The sequence below is a fragment of the Pan troglodytes genome, chromosome 9 (assembly GCF_028858775.2).
Source record: "Pan troglodytes isolate AG18354 chromosome 9, NHGRI_mPanTro3-v2.0_pri, whole genome shotgun sequence".
Lineage (NCBI taxonomy): Eukaryota > Metazoa > Chordata > Mammalia > Primates > Hominidae > Pan > Pan troglodytes.
Window position 1 is genome coordinate 61,935,374 of NC_072407.2, and position 19,424 is coordinate 61,954,797.

Below are 19,424 nucleotides of genomic sequence, written 5' to 3' on the forward strand. Positions count from 1 at the left end.
CTCTCAATTTAGATGTGCAGATGGTATTTAATCACAGGGAGAAAAGGTAGGTTGCTGGGAACTTCAGTTTGAGTGGCTGTTTAATTAAGTCTATATAATTGCCTCTGGTCATACAACCAAATTTTAGGGGAATGAATATATTTTAAAAAGCATATAATTTGGGGGAAATGATGTCTCCGGGAAAGTAGGCTATGTTGAAATTAAATGATGTGTATTCAAATTTCAGCTTTGTCACTTATTAGTTTTGTGATCTTGCTAGGTCACTTGCTCTCTCTAAGATCCCATTTGCTCAGAATTGCACCTCACTACTTTACAATGTTGTTGTGAGGTGCATGTCCATGAAACGATGTCCGTGAAAGAACCTAGTAGAATGCCTGCATATATTACCTGCTCAATGAAGTATACAGATTATTTGATTCCTTTATTCATTATCTATCCTAAGATTGAAAAAAAAATGTTGAGTGGGTAGAATACCTGGCAGGTCTATCTAATATTTTCTGGAAGAGATTTCATATTACATCTGGCTCAACTCCTAGTCTCCTATGTTACCTTATTCTTCAGAGTCTCTCTTTTAGTAGGGTGAAGAATGACAACTCTTTAATCTACTTATAAACTAGTTATTGTTAAAAGGTACCTTATATAAATAAGGAAACACAAAAGAAAGAAAGACAAAGAAAGAAAGAAAGAAAGAAAAAAGAAAGAAAGAAAAGATAGTTTATAAAAATGTATTGACTTTAGGTATATCTTTATGGCTGAATTGACCTACATGATATAGCTATTAGCACAAATTTGGACTCAACTGAGAGGAAAATAAAATCTTAACTTGGAGATTTTGATTGTGGGATGAGCAGAGAAGGAAGAACAAAGTTATAACCATAATTCACAGGGCAAAAGCCCAGCTCGGAACATAGGTATTTGTGGCTTCTAAAGATACTTATATGGCTGTAGCAGAGTCAGGGAAGATATATTGGTACCTATTCAAATAAAATGTTCCAACATCAGATGTACTGAAACAAAAGACATATTTTGTCCTTAGAAGACACTCTTTTTTTTTTTTTTTTGAGACAAGTTCTCTCTCTGTCACTCAAGCTGGAATGCAGTGGTGCAAATATGGCTCACTGCAGCCTCTACCTCCTAGGCTTAAGCAGTTCTCCTGCCTCAGCCTCCCAAGTACGTGGGACCACAGGTGCATGCCACCATGCTTGGCTAATTTTAAAAATTTTTCTAGAGATAGGGGCCTTGCCATGTGGTCCAGGCTGGTCTCAAACTCCTGGACTTAGGCAATCCTCCTGTCTCGGCCTCCCAAAGTACTTGGATTACAGGCGCGAGCCACTGTGCCCAGCCAGAAGACATCCTTGAATAACATTTTCTGTATGTCTGATGATATTCTCATGAGTACTTTCTGGAAGAAATTCATATGAGTATTTTTTTGGCAGCAGCATCTCGAAAGAAAGAGAGCCAAAATAGTTTAATATGTTGGATCAAATGAAATTTGTTTTTGAAGGTCAGCAATGGTCGCATATGATTTGGGGGAAAAGAAAGAGAGAAAACACCAATGGCAGCATATAGGCAATTTTACATGGTCCAATGTGATACTTTTGTAAGGGAACTGGGAGTATATTGTATGAAACATCCAGACATTCAACAAAGGCTATTGTACTCCTACTGCAATAATAATGGCTAACATTTATTGGGTGCTGTGCACTGCAAAAGCAGGCTCAGTACTCCAGGATCTGTGCACTGTGCTAATTATTTTACAGGCATCAGGACCTTCAGATATATTGGTACCTATTCAAATAAAATGTTCCAACATCAGATGTACTCAAACAAAAGACATATTTTGTCCTTAGAAGACACTCTTTTTTTTTTTTTGAGACAAGTTCTCAAAAAAAGATACCTATTCCTGTGCAATAGGTATCTTTATTGTTTACATTTTTTTTCAGATGCAGAAATTGAGGCTTAAGGGTTTAATTAACTTGCCCAGCTAGTAAATGGCAGAGTAGGACTTAATTCCTAGGTCGATCTGAAAGCAGGTCTGTTTCTATCATTAAAACAAACTGTACATCACTGAGCAATGCAGTATGTGCAAGGCTGAATGATAGGTGCCTTAGAGGGACAAAATTATTTAATTCTAATTGTCCATTTTCAACAAACTCTATTGCTGTAAAGTGATGTGCCACAGGCATTCCTCAGATCATTGCAGAGGCAGTGCTCAGCACTTTAATATATAGTCTCTTTCTTTCCTTTTTGCTCCTGATTTTCTTCCTCTTTCACTACCTACTCATTTAATCAACAATATTGTTTTAAAGAAATCCCTTTTACAAACATTATTAAGGCCCTGCTCTATATAAGGCATAGCTCTGTTTTCTGGGAAAAGAGAAAGAAGTGTATAAAATGAGTGAAGATGTTAATGCTCAAAATTGAATGAAAGAGATAGTAATAAAAATAACGCAAGTCAGGCCAGGTATGATGGCTCATACCTGTAATCTCAGCATTTTGGGAGGCTGAGATTACATGAGGCCAGGAGTTTGAGACTTGCCTGGGCAACATAGTGAGACCTCATCTCTACATAAAATTAAAAAAATCAGCTAGGTGTGATGGCATGTGCCTGTGGTCCCAACTACTCTGGAGGTTGAGGCAGGAGGATCTCTTGAACCCAGAAGATCTGCAGAAGTGAGCTGTGTTTGTGTCACTGAACTGCAGCCTGGATGACAGAGCAAGACCTTGTCTCCAAAAAACAAAACATAGGGCTGGGCACAGTGACTCACGCCTGTAATCCCAGCACTTTGGGAGGCTGAGGCAGGCAGATCACCTGAGGTCAGGAGTTGGAGACCAGTCTGGCCAACATGGTAAAACCCCATCTCTACTAAAAATACAAAAAAATTAGCCGGGAATGGTGGTGCACACCTGTAATCCTAGCTACGTGGGAGGCTGAGGCAGAATTCTTGAACCTAGGAGTTGGAGGTTGCAGTGAGCTGAGACTGTGCCACTGCACTTCAGCCTGAGTGACAGAGTGAGACTCCTTCTCAAAAAAGAAAAGAAAAGAAAAGAAAAGATATACGTATACATGTGTGTACGTGTGTGTGTATATATAATACAAGTCAAATTCAGGGAACTGCTGTCATAAAATGACAACATGCTAGGGGAACACAGACATCTCTCTTTTTGCAATAATGCCGTTTGAAGAATGGCATGTAATTACAATTACTTTTTAATGCATAAGGGGCCTCCTATGTGAAGGAAACTACTAGTAATTCCTTTTATAACAGAAGTATTTTCTACATTTTCAACATCTTTAAATTTGAAATTGAAATGATGGATATTTTTTAAAAAGTGGAAAACTCCTTGACCGTGCATACATCTCTGCATTTCAGGACTGGTTAGTGTTGAGCTCATTTAATCTGGTCTAGAGTATGATCCCTTGATCATTGTAAACAGACCTTTCTCTTTGCCTTTCATCAGTTTGAGGAGCATGGATTTCACAGTATGTATTCTTGAATTTCCCATAAGTCATCTGTATAAAATACCGGTTCTCAGTAGGAACTAGACTTTGACTCTTTCTGTGTAAAGCTCCACCCTTAGCTTTTGTTCCTAGCTTTTGTTCCTAGCTTAGTAATTGACAAACGATTTTTCTTTTTCTTTTTTGTTTTGAGGTGGAGTCTCGCTCTGTCACCCAGGCTGGAGTGCAATGGCACGATCTTGGCTCACTGCAACCTCCGCCTCCCAGGTTCAAGTGATTCTCCTGCCCCAGCCTCCTGAGTAGCTGGGACTATAGGCGCGCACCACCACACCTGGCTAGTTTTTGTATTTTTAGTACAGACGGGGTTTCACCATGTTGGCCAGGCTAGTCTTGAACTCCTGACCTCATGATCCACCCGCCTTGACCTTCCAAAGTGCTGGGATTACAGGCGTGAGCCACCACGCCTGGCCGACAAGCGATTTTTCTAACATTCTAAAATCTGGAGTCTGGGAGGAGATTCTGAGCATTTGCTGAGCTCAAGTGGACTACAACCCATTGCAGATTTACTGGGATCCTTTGCTAAACACTGAGGACCCCAAGGGCCTGCCTCAAGGTCTTACCTGTCCTCAGAGGATCCCTGGGCTGGCATGCTGACCACTGCTAGATCACATATCTCACTGATTCAGGGCACTATGTTAAGATGCCTCTTAAACCAGACCGGAATCCTTTCAGATTAACCCTTGGGTTATACTCCATCTTGCTTCTTTCATCTTTGTACAAGATAACATCTGGGCTTTACTTATGACATCTCTGTAGCCTGGAACTTACCTTTAAAGTTGTACTGGTATTCAGACTTGAAATTATCATCAAATAATGACATTCATAACTAACCTGCCTAACAAGTCATTGCTGGTCCCCTGAGATGACTGAGGTCGCTTGGAAAGCAAAAATCAACACGATTAAATGTAGTCTAAAAGTTAACATTGCATCAGGATTATTCTATGGGTGCATCTTCCCTAGGGATGGTCTTTTAATGACTTCTTCATAAGTTCAATGATGAGGTCAGTTGGGGGAAAGAAAAATTATTGTTTTCACTTCACTTATCTAGAAATCATTAAAAAGATTTCCACATGCACATTATTCTTTTTTGCCCTATTCCACAATATTTTCTACTGTCTTTGTTTCTGGGAAACAATTTCCTTCAAATTTTTCTTTTCTTTTTTAATTGACAAATAATAATTGTACCCATTCATAAGGTACATAGTGATGCTTCAATACATATAATATATAGTGATCAGATCAGGATTATTAGCATATTGTCCTCCTAATTTTAATCCTGTCTGACTGTCCTTAATTGCTTTGCCAACTTCTATTTCCCTAACTTCCACACAAGCTGAGTTTTGGTCCTAGGTCCTGTTTTCTATTGACATATTTTTGTAGTGTTAGTATTTAGTTGTTTGACTTTAAGTATGCTGATAACTCTCAAATGGTGTATCTCAAGCCAGGGTAACCTTGCCCCTGAACTCCAAACTTATTCAGGCACTTATCTACCTGATATCTCTATTGGGTCACGAATTAAGTATCTCACATTTAACACATTTAAAATAGGACTTTTAATCCATTAGTCACTTGGGTATTATGTATTGAATCATTCAGATCCCGACAGTAGTCTCTCAATAAATATTTATTAAAAATTAGTGAATACTAATGCTTCAAGTAAAACATCTGGGGAGGGTTGGGCATGGTGGCTCACACCTGTAATCCCAGCACTTCGGGAGGCCGATGTGGGCAGATCACTTGAGGACAGAAGTTTGAGACCAGCCTGGCCAACAGCAAAACCCCATCTCTACTAAAAAATACAAAAAAATTAGCTGGGCGTGGTGGTACACACCTGTAATCCCAGCTACTTGGGAGGCTCAGACACAAGAATAGCTTGAACCTGGCAGGGGGAGGTTGTAGTGAGCCGAGATCACACCATTGCACTCCAGCCTGGGCAACAGAGTGAGACTGTCTCAAGAGAAAAAAAAAAAGATCTGGGGAGATGGTTTTTCTTCCAAAATTCCTTGGAGAAATGAGAGATCATCTAGAGCTGCTTCTTCATCATCTTCTTCTTCAAAGTCACTCATGAAATCACAGAATTAGGAGGAATTTTAGAGGTCATTTAGTGGTTGCCACTTTGGAATCCCAAATCTCAAAGGGCCTTCAAGATTATTAAGGGTTTTTCAAGGTAATTTCAATATTTCAAAAGCCCTAACATTAGTCATACATTTTCCTGAGATAAGGGTATACTACACATGCATTATTTATTATTATTACTTACTTATTTTGTTTGTTTAAAATAAATGATTAGGCAGGCTAATTTTCAAGACATGGAGTTTGAGGCAATAGAGAAACATAAGTAAAAGAGCAGTTCTATAATTACACTAAAAAGCTTCTTCATAGCAAAAGAAATAATCAGCAGAGTAAACAGACAACCCACAGAGTGGGTAAAAATATTTGCAAACTATGCATCTGACAAAGGACTAGTACCCAGAATCTATAAGGAACTCAAACAAATCAGCAAGAAAAAAACAAATAAGCCCATCAAAAAGTGGGCAAAGGACATGAATAGACATTTCGCAAAAGAAGATGTACGATCAGCCAAAAAACATATGAAAAAATGCTCAACATCACGAGTCATCAGGAAAATGCAAATTAAAACCATGATGAGACACCACCTTACTCCTGCAAGAATGGCCATAATTAAAAGGCAAAAAGCAATAGATGTAGGTGGGGTGCAGTGGCTCCCATTTGTAATCCCAGGACTTTGGGAGCCAAGGCAGGCAAATCACTTGAGCCCAGGAGTTTGAGACCAGCATGGGCAACATGGTAAACCTGTCTCTGTCTCTACCAAAAATATAAAAAATTAGCTAGGTGTGGTGGCATGCAGCTGTGGTCCCAGCTACTTGGGAGGCTGAGGTGGGAGAATTGTTTGAGCCCGAGAGTCAGAGGTGTCAGTGAGCCAAGATTGTGCCACAGAGGGAGACTGTCTCAAAAACAAACAAACAAAAACCCCAAAACCAAAAAGCAAAATCCCAATAGATGTTGGCATGGATGTGAAAAGGGAACACTTTTACACTGCTGGTGGGAATGTAAATTAGTACAACCACTGTGGGAAACAGTATGGCGATTCCTTGTAAAACTAAAAGTAGATCTATCATTGATTAATGCAATCTCACTACTGGGTAACTACCCAAAGGAAAAGAAGTAATTATATGAAAAAGGCACATGCACACACATGTTTTTAGCAGCCCAATTTGCAATTGCAAAGATATGGAACTAAGCAAAGTGCCCATCGACCAGCCAGTGGATGAATAAAATATGGTACACATGCACCATGGAATACTACTCAGCCATAAAAAGGAATGAAATAATGTCTTTTGCAGCAACTCGGATGGAACTAGAGGCCATTATCATCAGTGAAGTAACTCAGGAATGGAAAACCAAATACCATATGTTTTCACTTGTAAGTGGGAGCTGAGCTATGAGGACTCAGAGACATACAGAGTGGAATAATGGACTTTGGAGACCTGGGGTGGGGTGGAGGTTGGGAGGGGAAGTGAAGGATAAAAGACCACATATTTCGCACAGTGCACACTGCTTGAGTGATGTGGGTTCACTAAAATCTCAGAATTCACTGCTAAAGAACTCATCCATGTAACCAAAAACCACCTGTACTCCAAAAGTATTTGAAATTTTTAAAAAAGTAAAAAAAATAGCTTTCTTTTTTTTTTTTTTTAAAGAGCAGGTCTGTATTCAGACAGACATGGATTCCAACCTTGGCTCAGCCACTTACAGGATGTGTGTGTTTGAGTAAGAAAATAAACCCTTTAAAGCCTCAGTTTCCTGACCTGTAAAATGGGGGTAATAGTACTGTTCTTCCCACATAGAGTAGTTGTGGGCATTGAATGAAATATGAATGTGCAGTGTATATCATATTAGCTAACCCTTTATTAGTTCTATCACTACTACAGTGCGGATCATAGGAAAAACACTGCACAAGTCCTATGTTGCAGAGGATGTCGAGAGCTACTGATGCAATTCAACCTCACTTTCAACATAGCTATCCATTCCCCGTATTTTTTGACAGATAGATATAAACTACATTGGATCATTTACTATGAGGAATTAAATTGGGGGAAAGGAAAGATTCTAAGTGGTAGTTGTAAATATGATTATGTGCCCCATATCAAAAACTTTGGCTGGCACTGTGGCTCATGCCTGTAATCCCAGCACTTTGGGAGGCTGAGGTGGGTGGATCACTCGAGGTCAGGAGTTCGCAAGCAGCCTTGCCACAGCCTGGCCAACATGGTAAAACCCTGTCTCTACTAAAAATACAAAAAAAAAAAAAATTAGCCAGGCGTAGTAGTGGGCGCCTGTAATCCCAGCTACTCAGGAGGCTGAGGCAAGAGAATCGCTTGAACTCAGGAGGTGGAGGTTGCAGTGAGCCAAGATCGTGCCATTGCATTCCAGCCTGGGCAACAAGAGTGAAACTCCATCTCCAAAAAAAAAAAAAAAGAAAAACAAGCAAAAAAACTTCAGAAAATTTTTGTTAGACAACTTTTGAAGAAAATCAACCTTTCATCTCCTCACCAGGGACCTTGCAACTACTCCTTTCCCCACTACTTCACCAGCACTGAGGATCATTATTAAAAAACAAACCAAAACAAAACACAATATTAAAACTTGGCTTGCTTAAACAAACAAACAAAATGCAGATTGAGTGTTTTAATTTGCATTTTTTTGACCCCATCCTTCAATTTTAGCAGAATAGTGTTTTTTGGCATGGCGTGGCCTCTCTGAGTATCCCCTGAAAATATCAATGCAAACATCACTCTGTAGGCTGCTACCCTTGGCCATTTGAACCAACTTGGAAAGGTCAACCATAACATAGAGAAATGCTTGTATGCACATGAAAGGTCTACCTTGCAGCAAATTAAAACTCAGTAACATTTAAAAAAAATTGACAGTGGCTCATGCCTGTAATCTCAGCACTTTAGGAGGCCGAGGCAGGCGTATCACTTGAGGTCAGGAGTTTGAGATCAGCCTGGCCAACATGGCGAAACTCCATCTCCACCAAAAAATACAATTAGCTGGGCATGGTGGCACGTGCTAGTGTAGTCCCAGCTACTCGGGAGGCTGAGGTGGGACAATCACTTGAACCTGGGAGGCGGAGGTTGCAGTGACAGAGTGAGACCCTTGTCTCAAAAAAAAAAAAAAAAAAAATCAACAAATGTGTGGTGGGTGAGATGGGGCAGTGAAGCATGTTTACTGAGCTATTTCCTGAAGTTATACTCCCAGGAAGTTGTGCTGCTTTCATTTGTAAAAATGTTTTGTGAATCAGCCTGTAATATTCGAATATGATACTGTAAGAATAAGAAGTTCCTTTAGTTTTTAAACTTATGGTTAGAGTGGAGTAATACAAATTAAAAAGTGTTTAAGAGAGATTAATCTAAGAGTATGGGCCGGGCACGGTGGCTCACGCCTGTAATCTGAGCACTTTGGGAGGCTAAGGCAGGTGGATCACGAAGTCAGGAGATCAAGACCATCCTGGCTAACACCAGGATGTCTCTACTAAAACCCGTCTCTACTAAAACCCGTCTCTACTAAAAATACAGAAAAAATTAGCCGGGCATGGTGGCGGGCGCCTGTAGTCCCAGCTACTCGGGAGGCTGAGGCAGGATAATGGCTCGAACCCGGGAGGCGGAGCTTGCAGTGAGCTGAGATCACGCCACTGCACTCCAGCCTGGGCGACAGAGTGAGACTCCGTTTAAAAAAAAAAAAAAAAAGAGTATGATAAGTTGGGTTTTTGAGAGGGTGAGCTGCACATGAGGGGATGAAAAGCCTATCTAGGCCAGACACCATCATAGAAATGAAGGTCAACATATAAAGTGAAATAAGAGTAGGGTTAATATCTGGTACACAGCACAAAACAAAACAGGATTGTTGAAGTTTCAAGGAAAAAAAATATGGTGCCAAAATTCTGGGTTTGAAGAATAGGAAGGATAACAGTATGGGCTATTTAATTTCACTGGGCTTCTGGTTTCCACATTTGTAAAATGGCTAGAGGAAACATCTGTGCTTTCTGTCCTCTGGGCTTGATATGAGAATCATCTGCTGTTTGTAGAAATCTATAATTTTTTTTTTTGAGACAGAGTGTCGCTCTGTCTCCCAGGCTGGAGTGCAGTGGTGCGGTCTTGGCTCACTGCAACCTCCGCCTCTTGGGTTCAAGAGATTTTCTTGTCTCAGCTTCCAGAGTAGCTAGGATTACAGGCATGCACCACCACACCCAGCTAATTTTTGTATTTTTAGTAGATTTAGTAGTAATTTTTGTATTTTTGTATTTTAGGGTTTCAGTATGTTGGCCAGGCTGATCTTGAACTCCTGACCTCAGGTGATTTGCCTGCCTTGGCCTCCCAAAGTGCTGGGATTACAGGCATGAGCCACCATTCCCGGCCAGAAATCTGTACTTTTAACCTGTATATATTTTAAGCTGGGTGGTGGAATAATCATAGTAATGAAGAGGCATGAGAATGATCAGGAGGGTTTGTTATGAAAAAAAAAAGGAATGAAGACCAAGGAAAGAATAAAAACAGGAAGACACTTACTGAGAACCTACTCCACATCTGGCATTGGGCTTAGCACTTTGACACATAAGATCTCATTTAATTTTCCCCAGGACTCTGAGATGGGTGTTACACTCTTCCCATGTTTACACAGAGAATGCTGACGTTCATAACTTCTCCAAAGTCACACTGCCAGTAGATTAAGCAGTAGGAGTGGCAGCTAACATTGACTAAACTCCAAAGGAAGCAATGACGATACATACGCGGTGATTGCATAGTGTGTTTTTAACATAGCTGAACCTCCTCAGGCTCAATGACACAGAAGACTAACTTTGCCTATGATTTCTTTCCTTGTACCAGGTCTAATGGAAGAGGAAAACCAGAGGGGAGTGGTACACTTCCACTTCCACTTCTTTTCAACAGACCTGCTGGTGGCTTCCTTTATAATTGTGGCCTTGATGTTGCACCAAGAAGCCTTGTTGGACACTTCACCTTTGGGCCCACAGTCTGGCAAGATCCCTTCCTCCATATTCCAATGTATTTATTTTTATTTTTTTGGCATTGACTATGTTGGAAATTGGCTACTCCACCAACATTTCTCCTCCAACACTGGCTACCGTCCTTTACATGGGGAAGATGCTTATCTCCCTCCCTGGCTATGGAACTCAGATGCTCTTTGTCATCCTTTTGAGAGGATCTGAGTGTGTCTTGCTTGCTGTCATGGCTTATGATAGGTATATAACCATCTGTCATCCATTCAATTACAATCTCATCATGAGTGGGTAGCTCTGTGGGCAGATGACTTTGGGCTCTTTGAGGCTGGGATTCCTGTTGTCACTGTTTTTGACTATGTTGATCTGACACCCTCCATTCTGTGGCCTAATGAAACCTACCACTTCTTCTGTGACATGCCCACAGCAAGTGCCTGGTCTGTGCAGACACCACATGCATGAGTCAGCTCTCTGACTTCTGTGTGGCCACCATCACCATCCCCTTCCTTCCTCCTTGTCTGCCTCCCCTATGGCTGCCTTGCAGCCACCATCTTGAGGATGCATTCAGCTAAGAGAAAGCACTAGGCCTTCTCTACCAGTTCCTCCCACCTCATTGTGGTTCTCCTGCAGTATTGGTGTTGCATCCTCATCTGCCTTTGCCCCAGCTCTAGTTACTCCCCAGAGGAGGGCTGGGAGGTATCTCTTGTTCACATGTTTTTCTCCTGGTGTGGAATCCCTTGATCTATAGCGTATGGAACCAAGATGTAACTGATGCAGTAGAGAGACTTGTGGCAAGAATGTCCTTGTTCTAACAGCCAGAAATATTCCTTCTTAAAAAATATTTCCCTAACTAGGAGGACATGATCTAAGGGACAGGAAGCTCAAAGACAAAAAGGAAGAAGTGGAGCATGGGGAGCCAGTCATAATCCCAAAAGACACAATCCAAGTCTTAAAATCTTGAAAGATCAAAATCCCAAAAATATAATTCTGAAAAAAGAATTTAAAAATTATTTAAAAGATATTTATTTACATTTGTAAAAGGGGATTTATTTGAGAAACATAAAAGCACTGCAGAGTATGTTATAGGGCACTTTACACATTAAAATAGGCAATAATAAGATACATATTTTTGCAAGCATAAGCACTCAGGTACACTAATGACAGTCACATGAGTATGACAGTTATGAGCAGATGCTGAACCGTATTTACAAAGAAATAGCTCATATAACTGCAGTCATCTGAAATACTGTAGGGACAACCTAAGTCTTTTGACGAGATTGATGAAAAACTGCAGTGGGTCACCGCTGCTCAGGCAGTCACTCAAAGAGCTGATATCTTGAGAAATGTTATCTTTCACAAAAGTAGATGCACAAAAAGGACATTTCTTCATTTATTGAGGAAGTTTTGACACTTTCATGTTACGCACAATGCTTACACACAAAGTCGATGTTGCAATAATGCACTTTTGTGGGGTCAAATTTGCAAAAAATGCATACAATGAATTAGAACTCTCTAAATGTCTTTACAAAATTTATACCTCCAGTATTGGAAATGATGCAAAGATAAACTACATAGCGTAGTGAATTGTTAAAAATAATGCTGGCAATTTAAAATTGTGAGAAAAAACTAAAAATACTAAAAACAAAATACAAAACTACCTGTAATCCCAGCACTTTGGGAGGCCGAGGCAGGCAGGTCACGAGGTCAGGAGTTCGAGGCCAGCCTGGCCAACATAGCGAACCACGTCTCTACTAAAAATTCAAAAATTAGCTGGGCGTGGTGTTGGGCGCCCGTAATCCCAGCTACTTGGGAAGCTGAGGCAGGAGAATCATTTGAACCCGGGAGGCGGAGGTTGCAGTGAGCTGAGATCGCACCGTTGCACTCCAGCTGGGGTGACAGGGTGAGACTCCGTCTCAAAAGAAACAAAATAAAACAAAACAAAAAACAAAAACAAAAACAAAACAAAAGTTTGACATATGAAAATGCATATTTCAGGGGTAAATTATGGGCAATTAGACAAAGGAAGTCCATAAGAGCTTTCTGAGTTTCATAATCATTAACTACATTTTGAAGTCTTGCATTGCAATAAGTAGCTGCTTTTTTTTCTTTTAGGACATGGCTCTTCTTGGAGAATATGCTCGTATTCATTTTCCATGTGGTGCTGCTGTTTCAGAAATTCTTCTGTGATTCTATACACATGGACATGAGCATTCCCTATTAAATTTTTTCATCTTCTGTGCCATCCATCTATATTGTTTTGGGCATGTGGAAATCCATACATTTATATGCAGACCATAAATTTGGCAGAAACAATACTGGTGATCAAACAGCAACACCATTGTGTGTCTTCTTATCTTAGCTTGCACATAATTATTTTTGAACCAATCAGACTTCACTGGCTTCTTCAGGCAAATGCAACTTTAATTTGTTAAAAGTTTCTGGAATGTCATCAGCTGAAAGGAATGCCAATGCAGGCAAATTATCCATTCTCACACTGAAGTTGTTGTCCTTGTCATATCATGTGGCCAATTCACTCATCTGAATTTTTCACCAAATGCATTGGGATGAATTTTTTAAAAAAGCTTTTTATTGGTAATACTTTGAAATTCATTTTTAGGAGTCTTGATTGCACCTAATTCCAAATCTGTCATAACTAGGGAGACTGATGGTGTAACTCTGAGTCCGAGGCTGACAGGAACCTGGGAGCTGCTAGTGAGTCCCGGAGTCCAAAGGCCACTGGCCTGGAGTTCTGATGTCTAAGGCATCTGAAGAAAAGTGTGTCCCAGATCTCAGAGAGAGTCAGTTTGCTTCTGTTTTTGTGTGTGTGTGTGTGTTTTTTGAGAAAGGGTCTTGCTCTGTCACCCGGGCTGGAGTGCAGTGGTGTGATCTTGGCTCACTGCAACCTCCACATCCTGGACTCAAGCAATCCTCCCATCTCAGCCTCCTGCACAGCTGGGACTACAGGCATGCACCACCATGCCTGACTAATTTTTTCTTTTTTTTTTTTGGTAGAGATAGGATTTTTTGCCATGTTGCCCAGGCTGGTCTCGAACTCCTGGGCTCAAGCAATTTGCCCGCCTCAGCCTCTCAAAGTGCTAGGATTACACGCACGAGCCACCAAACCCAGCCTTCTGTATTTGTGGGCTCTCTAGGTCCCCAGCCCATTGGATGGTACCAGCTGACACTGAGGGCAGATCTCCCCCACCTAATCCACTCAGACTCACACATTAATCTGCTCTGGAAACACCCTCACAGACACACCTAAAATAATGCTTTAACACGTTTCTAGGTATCCCTTAATCCAGACAAGTTGACACCAAAAATTGAGTCCACAAGTCCACCCTTGTCAATTTGGCACCAATATTCATCTCTTTAAACCATAGTTAATTTCCAGATAGGGACAATAATAAGGTTATTACCTTATTACCTTATTCTGCCTAATGTGAGGCAACTGTCACATGATTGTGATTTTGAGGAATTTAAATATAAGGGATTTTTAGTTTAGAAATATTGATCTTTCAGGATTTCAACTTTTAGGATTATGTATGGTGTTCGAGATTGTGATCCAAACCCCTTAATGGCTGTCTTGGCCTATGAAATGCTGATCAGCACTAATTTCTCCACTTTTTATTAGATTCCAATGATGAATCCCTGGATTGGGTCCTACTGTTACCGGAAAGGGGTCCCGACCCAGAACCCAAGAGAGGGTTCTTGGATCTTGTGCAAGAAATAATTCAGGGCAAGTCCATAGAGTAAACTGAAAGCAAGTTTGTTAAGAAAGTAAAGGAATAAAAGAATGGCAACTCCATAGGCAGAGCAGCAGAATGGGCTGCTCGTTGGCTATTTTTATGGTTATTTCTTGATTATATGCTAAACAAGGAGTGAATTATTCATAAGTTTTCTGGGAAAGGGGTGGGCAATTCCCAGAACTGAGGATTACTCCCATTTTTAGACCATATAGGGTAACTTCCTGACATTGCCATGGCATCTGTCATGGCGCTGGTATTATGGCAGGCCAGGTCTCACTAATGCAGGCCTCCATTACAACTGTCCCAGCACTGACTGAGAAGCTAGGTTAAATATTAAAAGCTGATTGAGCCAGTGCCCTTATACAAAGGCTGGAATGTAACAAACAGCCCACCAAGAGTTTTGCCTAGGCTTTTCCTGGGCCTTCAAGCATGACAAGGTAATGAAGGAATTCTTAACAGGACCCTTTTAGGATTAACCAAGGTTTATTGGGGGTCTGACGAAACTCCCCAGGCCTCCACAAACAAGTTTATTGGGGTCTAAAGGAACTCCCCAAACCTTTATGATTTAGCTGGAGACATGATAAGGGTAATCACCCCAGCACCTAGACCCATTTAGATTAAGTAAACTTACTGAGGCTCCAGAAAAAGGTCTTCAGGACTCAGACCTTAGTTATAGATTAAAAGAAGTTGGCTGGGCACGGCGGCTCATGCCTGTAATCCCAGCACTTTGGGAGGCCGAGGCGGGCAGGTCACCTGAGGCTGGGAGTTTAAGACCAACCTGACCAACGTGGAGAAACCCTGTCTGTACTAAAAGTACAAAATTAGCTGGGCATGGTGGTGGGTGCCTGTAATCCCAGCTACTTGGGAGGCTGAGGAAGGAGAACTGCTTGAACCCGGGAGACAGAGGTTGCCTCGAGCCGAGATTGTGCGATTGCACTCCAGCCTGGGCAACAAGAGTGAAACTCCATCTAAAAAAAAAAAAGTTAATCACTTGTGTCTTTAGAAGAATGCACGCTTACATGTAGACATACAGTTTAGAAGGTATATAAACTCTGAAGACTGTAATTTTGAGTTGGTCTGGTGATAATTTCCAGGCCTTCTCTCTTCTCTGGTTACAGAAATGAAAGCTGTCTTCCTGCCCCGTTCACCTGCATCTCGTTATTGGGCCATGAGAAATAGCAGCTCGACCCTCAGTTTGGTCCGGGAACAGTAGGAGTGTCCTCTAGCATGCTAATGCATTATAATTAGTGTATAATGAGCAGTGAGAATGACCAGAGGTCACTTTCATTGCATTGCCATTTTAGTTTTGGTGGGATTTGGCTGGCTTCTTTACCATATGCTGTTTTATCAGCAAAGTCTTTGTGACCTGTAACTTGTGCTGACCTCCTATCACAGCCTATGTCTTAGAATGCTTAACCTCCTAGGAATGCAGCCCAGTAGGTTTCAGCCTCATTTTACCCAGCCCCTATTCAAGATGGAGTTGCTGTGATTCAAACGCCTCTGATACTACCACCTCCACCAAACTCCTCTTCCACCATAGGGCTTAGAATAAGGACTGGCTGGCACAGGAAGGTCAATGAATAAAAGAATGAATGTGGCTGGGCACGGTGGCTCACGCCTGTAATCCCAGCTCTTTGGGAGGCCGAGGCAGGCAGATCACGAGGTCAGGACATCAAGACCATCCTGGCTAACATGGTGAAACCCCGTCTCCACTAAAAATACAAAAAAATTAGCCAGGTGTGGTGGTGGGTGCCTGTAGTCCCAGCTACTTGGGAGGCTGAGGCAGGAGAATGGCATGAACCCGGGAGGCAGAGCTTGCAGTGAGCCGAGATTGCGCCACTGCACTCCAGCCTAGGCGACAGAGTGAGACTCCATCTCAAAAGAAAAAAAAAAGAATGAATGAATGGATGGATGGGTTGGTGGGAGCAGGTGGTAGAGTGGATGCCATCCTGTCTGCTGTTTTGAGGGCCTACAGCCCTGAAGGCATGCAGACCCAATGGATTTACATATCCGTATGTCTTTTTGACCCTTTGTCTTTTAAGGCCTGCTCAAGTTCCACTGCCTCAAGAAAATCTGCCTGGCAACTCTATCTGGTGGTGATCTTTCTCTTTTCATTAAATCATACTTCTTTCTATAAACTGAGTTTCATATATTTTGGTATTGCCTCTATAATATGCCTATAAGGCCCCTTGGGTCAGAAGAAATGGCTTACTTTTTCTGTGTATTTTCTGGCACAGTGCTGGGCACATAGTAAGTGCTTAGCCTTAGGGTCCAGGGCACATACTTGAGCTCTAATCTTTCCTTTATGTAAAAAGAGGATAATAATAATAATAATGGCAGCTTTCCTACCTCAAAGGACTGGAATGATAGTCAAATGAGATAATGGGTATGCAAAAATATAATAGGAAAGTACACAATAAGCTGTGTGTGTGTATATGTGTGTGTGTATCTTTAAGGTTCTTAGTCACTTGCAACTGAATAGCTCTCGCTAAGTTGTGTAAGTCTCACCTTCCTGAAGGTCATATCAGCTCTTCCCAAAGTGAGTAGTAGAGTCAGCTACTTCTTATGGCAGTATATTGGATCCTGCAATCCTTCCAGGGGAATGCCAAAACCGCAATAGGCAATGAGCAGGGTTGTTACAGAGATTGGTGGAGAGGCTCAAATGGAAGATTAGGAGTAGGGAAAGATATTTTCAAGATACCTTCCTTAATAAGATAAAAAGAAAATAGTCTCCATTCTCTTCTTCTGCTTTTTTTCTTTTTCTTTCGATATGGAGTCTCCCTCTGTCACCCAGGCTGGAGTGCAGTGGTGCAATCTTGACTTACTGCAACCTCCGCCTCCTGAGTTCAAGTGATTCTCCTGCCTCAGCCTCCTGAGTAGCTGGGACTACAGGCGTGCGCCACCATACCTGGCTAATTTTTTTTGTATTTTTAGTAGAGACGGGGTTTCACCATGTTGGTCAGGCTGGTCTCAAACTCCTGACCTCGAATGATCCGCCTACCACGGCATCCCAAAGTGCTAGGATTACAGGTGTGAGCCACCATGCCTGGCCCCTCATTATCTTCTTGATGTAGCAAATGCAATGCAATAGATGATAGAAGCCACTCTATCCCATATCTAATTGTGCAATATACAAAAAAGGGAAAAAATGAAGAAAACCAATATGGAAACCCAGTGGCAAGAATTCTTGGGGTCCTTGGCTGGGCAACAACATTAAGAAGTGCAGGGTCATACAAGCATTTTATTTATTTTATTTTATTTTTTAGAGTCAGGGTCTCACTCTCTCATCCAGGCTGGAGGGCAGTGGCATAATCATGGCTCACTGCAGCCTTGAGCTCCTGGCCTAAAGTGATTCTCCCACCTCAGCTTCCTGAGTTTTTGGGATTACAAGGATCAACTATAGTGCTGAGCACAAGTATTTTTAATAGTGCTAATGTGGAGAAGATTTGATAAATATTTTATCTATAACAATGGCATTTGTTGAACTTAATAAATTACTTCTCTATTTTTAATCTATTCTATTCCCAATCTCCTTCCACAAAAGATTTGAAGCAGCTTAAAGATACATCTAATCCAAAATTTAAAAACACGTGATCGAGAAGATTGGGGTAAAGAAAAAAATCCATCAGGATTGTAAAAAATACAGTAGTAAGATTGCTATGCAGAAAGGCAAAGCATGTGCTCCTCTGCGGTTTAGACAGTGGCCAGCTATAGGCATCTGAGCTTCCTAGTAGCCAAGAGAAAGAATAAAACACAATTAAATTTGAGAATTTTAAAGTTCATATAATAACATACAAATATATGAAGAAATCTAACTTTTTTGGCATAACCTTAGATGTAAAAGGGTCTTTTCCTACAGTTTTCAAAGGAGAATATACCATATATTAAAACACATCAGCAATGATAATAACACTAGCTGTCTTTTATTGGGCATTTAAGTATGTATCATTGTTTTAGGTGCTTAGTACATGTTAATTCATTTGAGTCCACAAAATCTTATGGGGTAGGTACAATTATCATTCCCATTTTACACATAAAGAACTGAGGCTCAGAGAGAGTAAGCAAATTTCCCAAGATTACACAGGTAGTAAGTGCTGGCTCAGCCTCACTCCAGAGCCTGTGACCTTAACCACTAATTCTCAATGTAGGCTAATGGTGTGTCATTGACATACAAGGCACTTCAAGCAGTTCTGTAACGGGCCATCACAACCAGTAAAAGGATACAGCTATTTGATTGTCTAACTTGATTTTAGGGAATAAACCTAAATTATTAGAGCCTGATTAGCCAGCAAGTGTTTCAAGAAATGCCCCACAAACGCTGTTTTACTCAACCAGGATCTTGATAGGAATTGGAAACAAGAAAATCTCTGATTATAGTTTCTACCCAAGAGCTGGAATACCTATATTCTGCAATAATAATGAGTAAGAAGTTTTACATTTAGTGTACAAGATTTGGACATGATTGGTTTTCATTTCTTTAAAAAATATTTTTATTTCAATAAGTTGTTGGGGAACAGGTGGTGTTTGGTTACGTGAATAAGTTTGTTAGTGGTGATTTCTGAGATTTTGGCGCACCCACCATCTAAGCGCCTACACCTACCCAATGTGTAGTCTTTTATCCCTCACCACCCCGCACCCTTTCCCCTGAGTCCCAAAAGTCCAATGCGTCATTCTCATGCCTTTGCGCCCTCCTAGCTTAACTCTCATATATGAGTGAGAACATATGATGTTTGGTTTTCCATTCCTGATGTACTTCACTTAGAATAATAGTCTCCAATTCCATCCATGTTGCTGTGAATGCCATTAATTCATTCCTTTTTATGGCTGAGTAGTATTCCATGGTATATATATATAACATTTTCTTTATCCACTCGTTCATTGATGGGCATTTGGGCTGGTTCCATATTTTTGAAATTGCAAACTGCGCTGCTATAAACGTGCATGTGCAAGTGTCTTTTCATATAATAACTTATTTTCCTCTAGGTATCTACCAGATACCTAGTAGTGGGATTGCTGGATGAAACAGTAGTTCTACTTCTAGTCCTTTAAGGATCTCCACACTGTTTACCATAGGGGTTTTACTAGTTTACATTCCCACCAACAGTGTAAAAGTGTTCCC

The 19,424-nt window shown here is 41.0% G+C and overlaps 1 long non-coding RNA gene across 2 annotated transcripts in view; it reads left to right on the forward strand.

The window, feature by feature from the left end:
* The window catches only part of LOC104008492 (uncharacterized), a 57,833-nt gene extending 46,861 nt beyond the window's left edge, over positions 1-10,972 (forward strand). For both annotated transcript variants that reach the window (XR_002938472.2, XR_683095.4), the window contains exon 3: positions 10,426-10,972. This is a non-coding gene — a long non-coding RNA (uncharacterized LOC104008492). The remainder of the gene's footprint in view (positions 1-10,425) is intronic.
* The last annotated feature ends 8,452 nt before the right edge of the window (positions 10,973-19,424 follow it).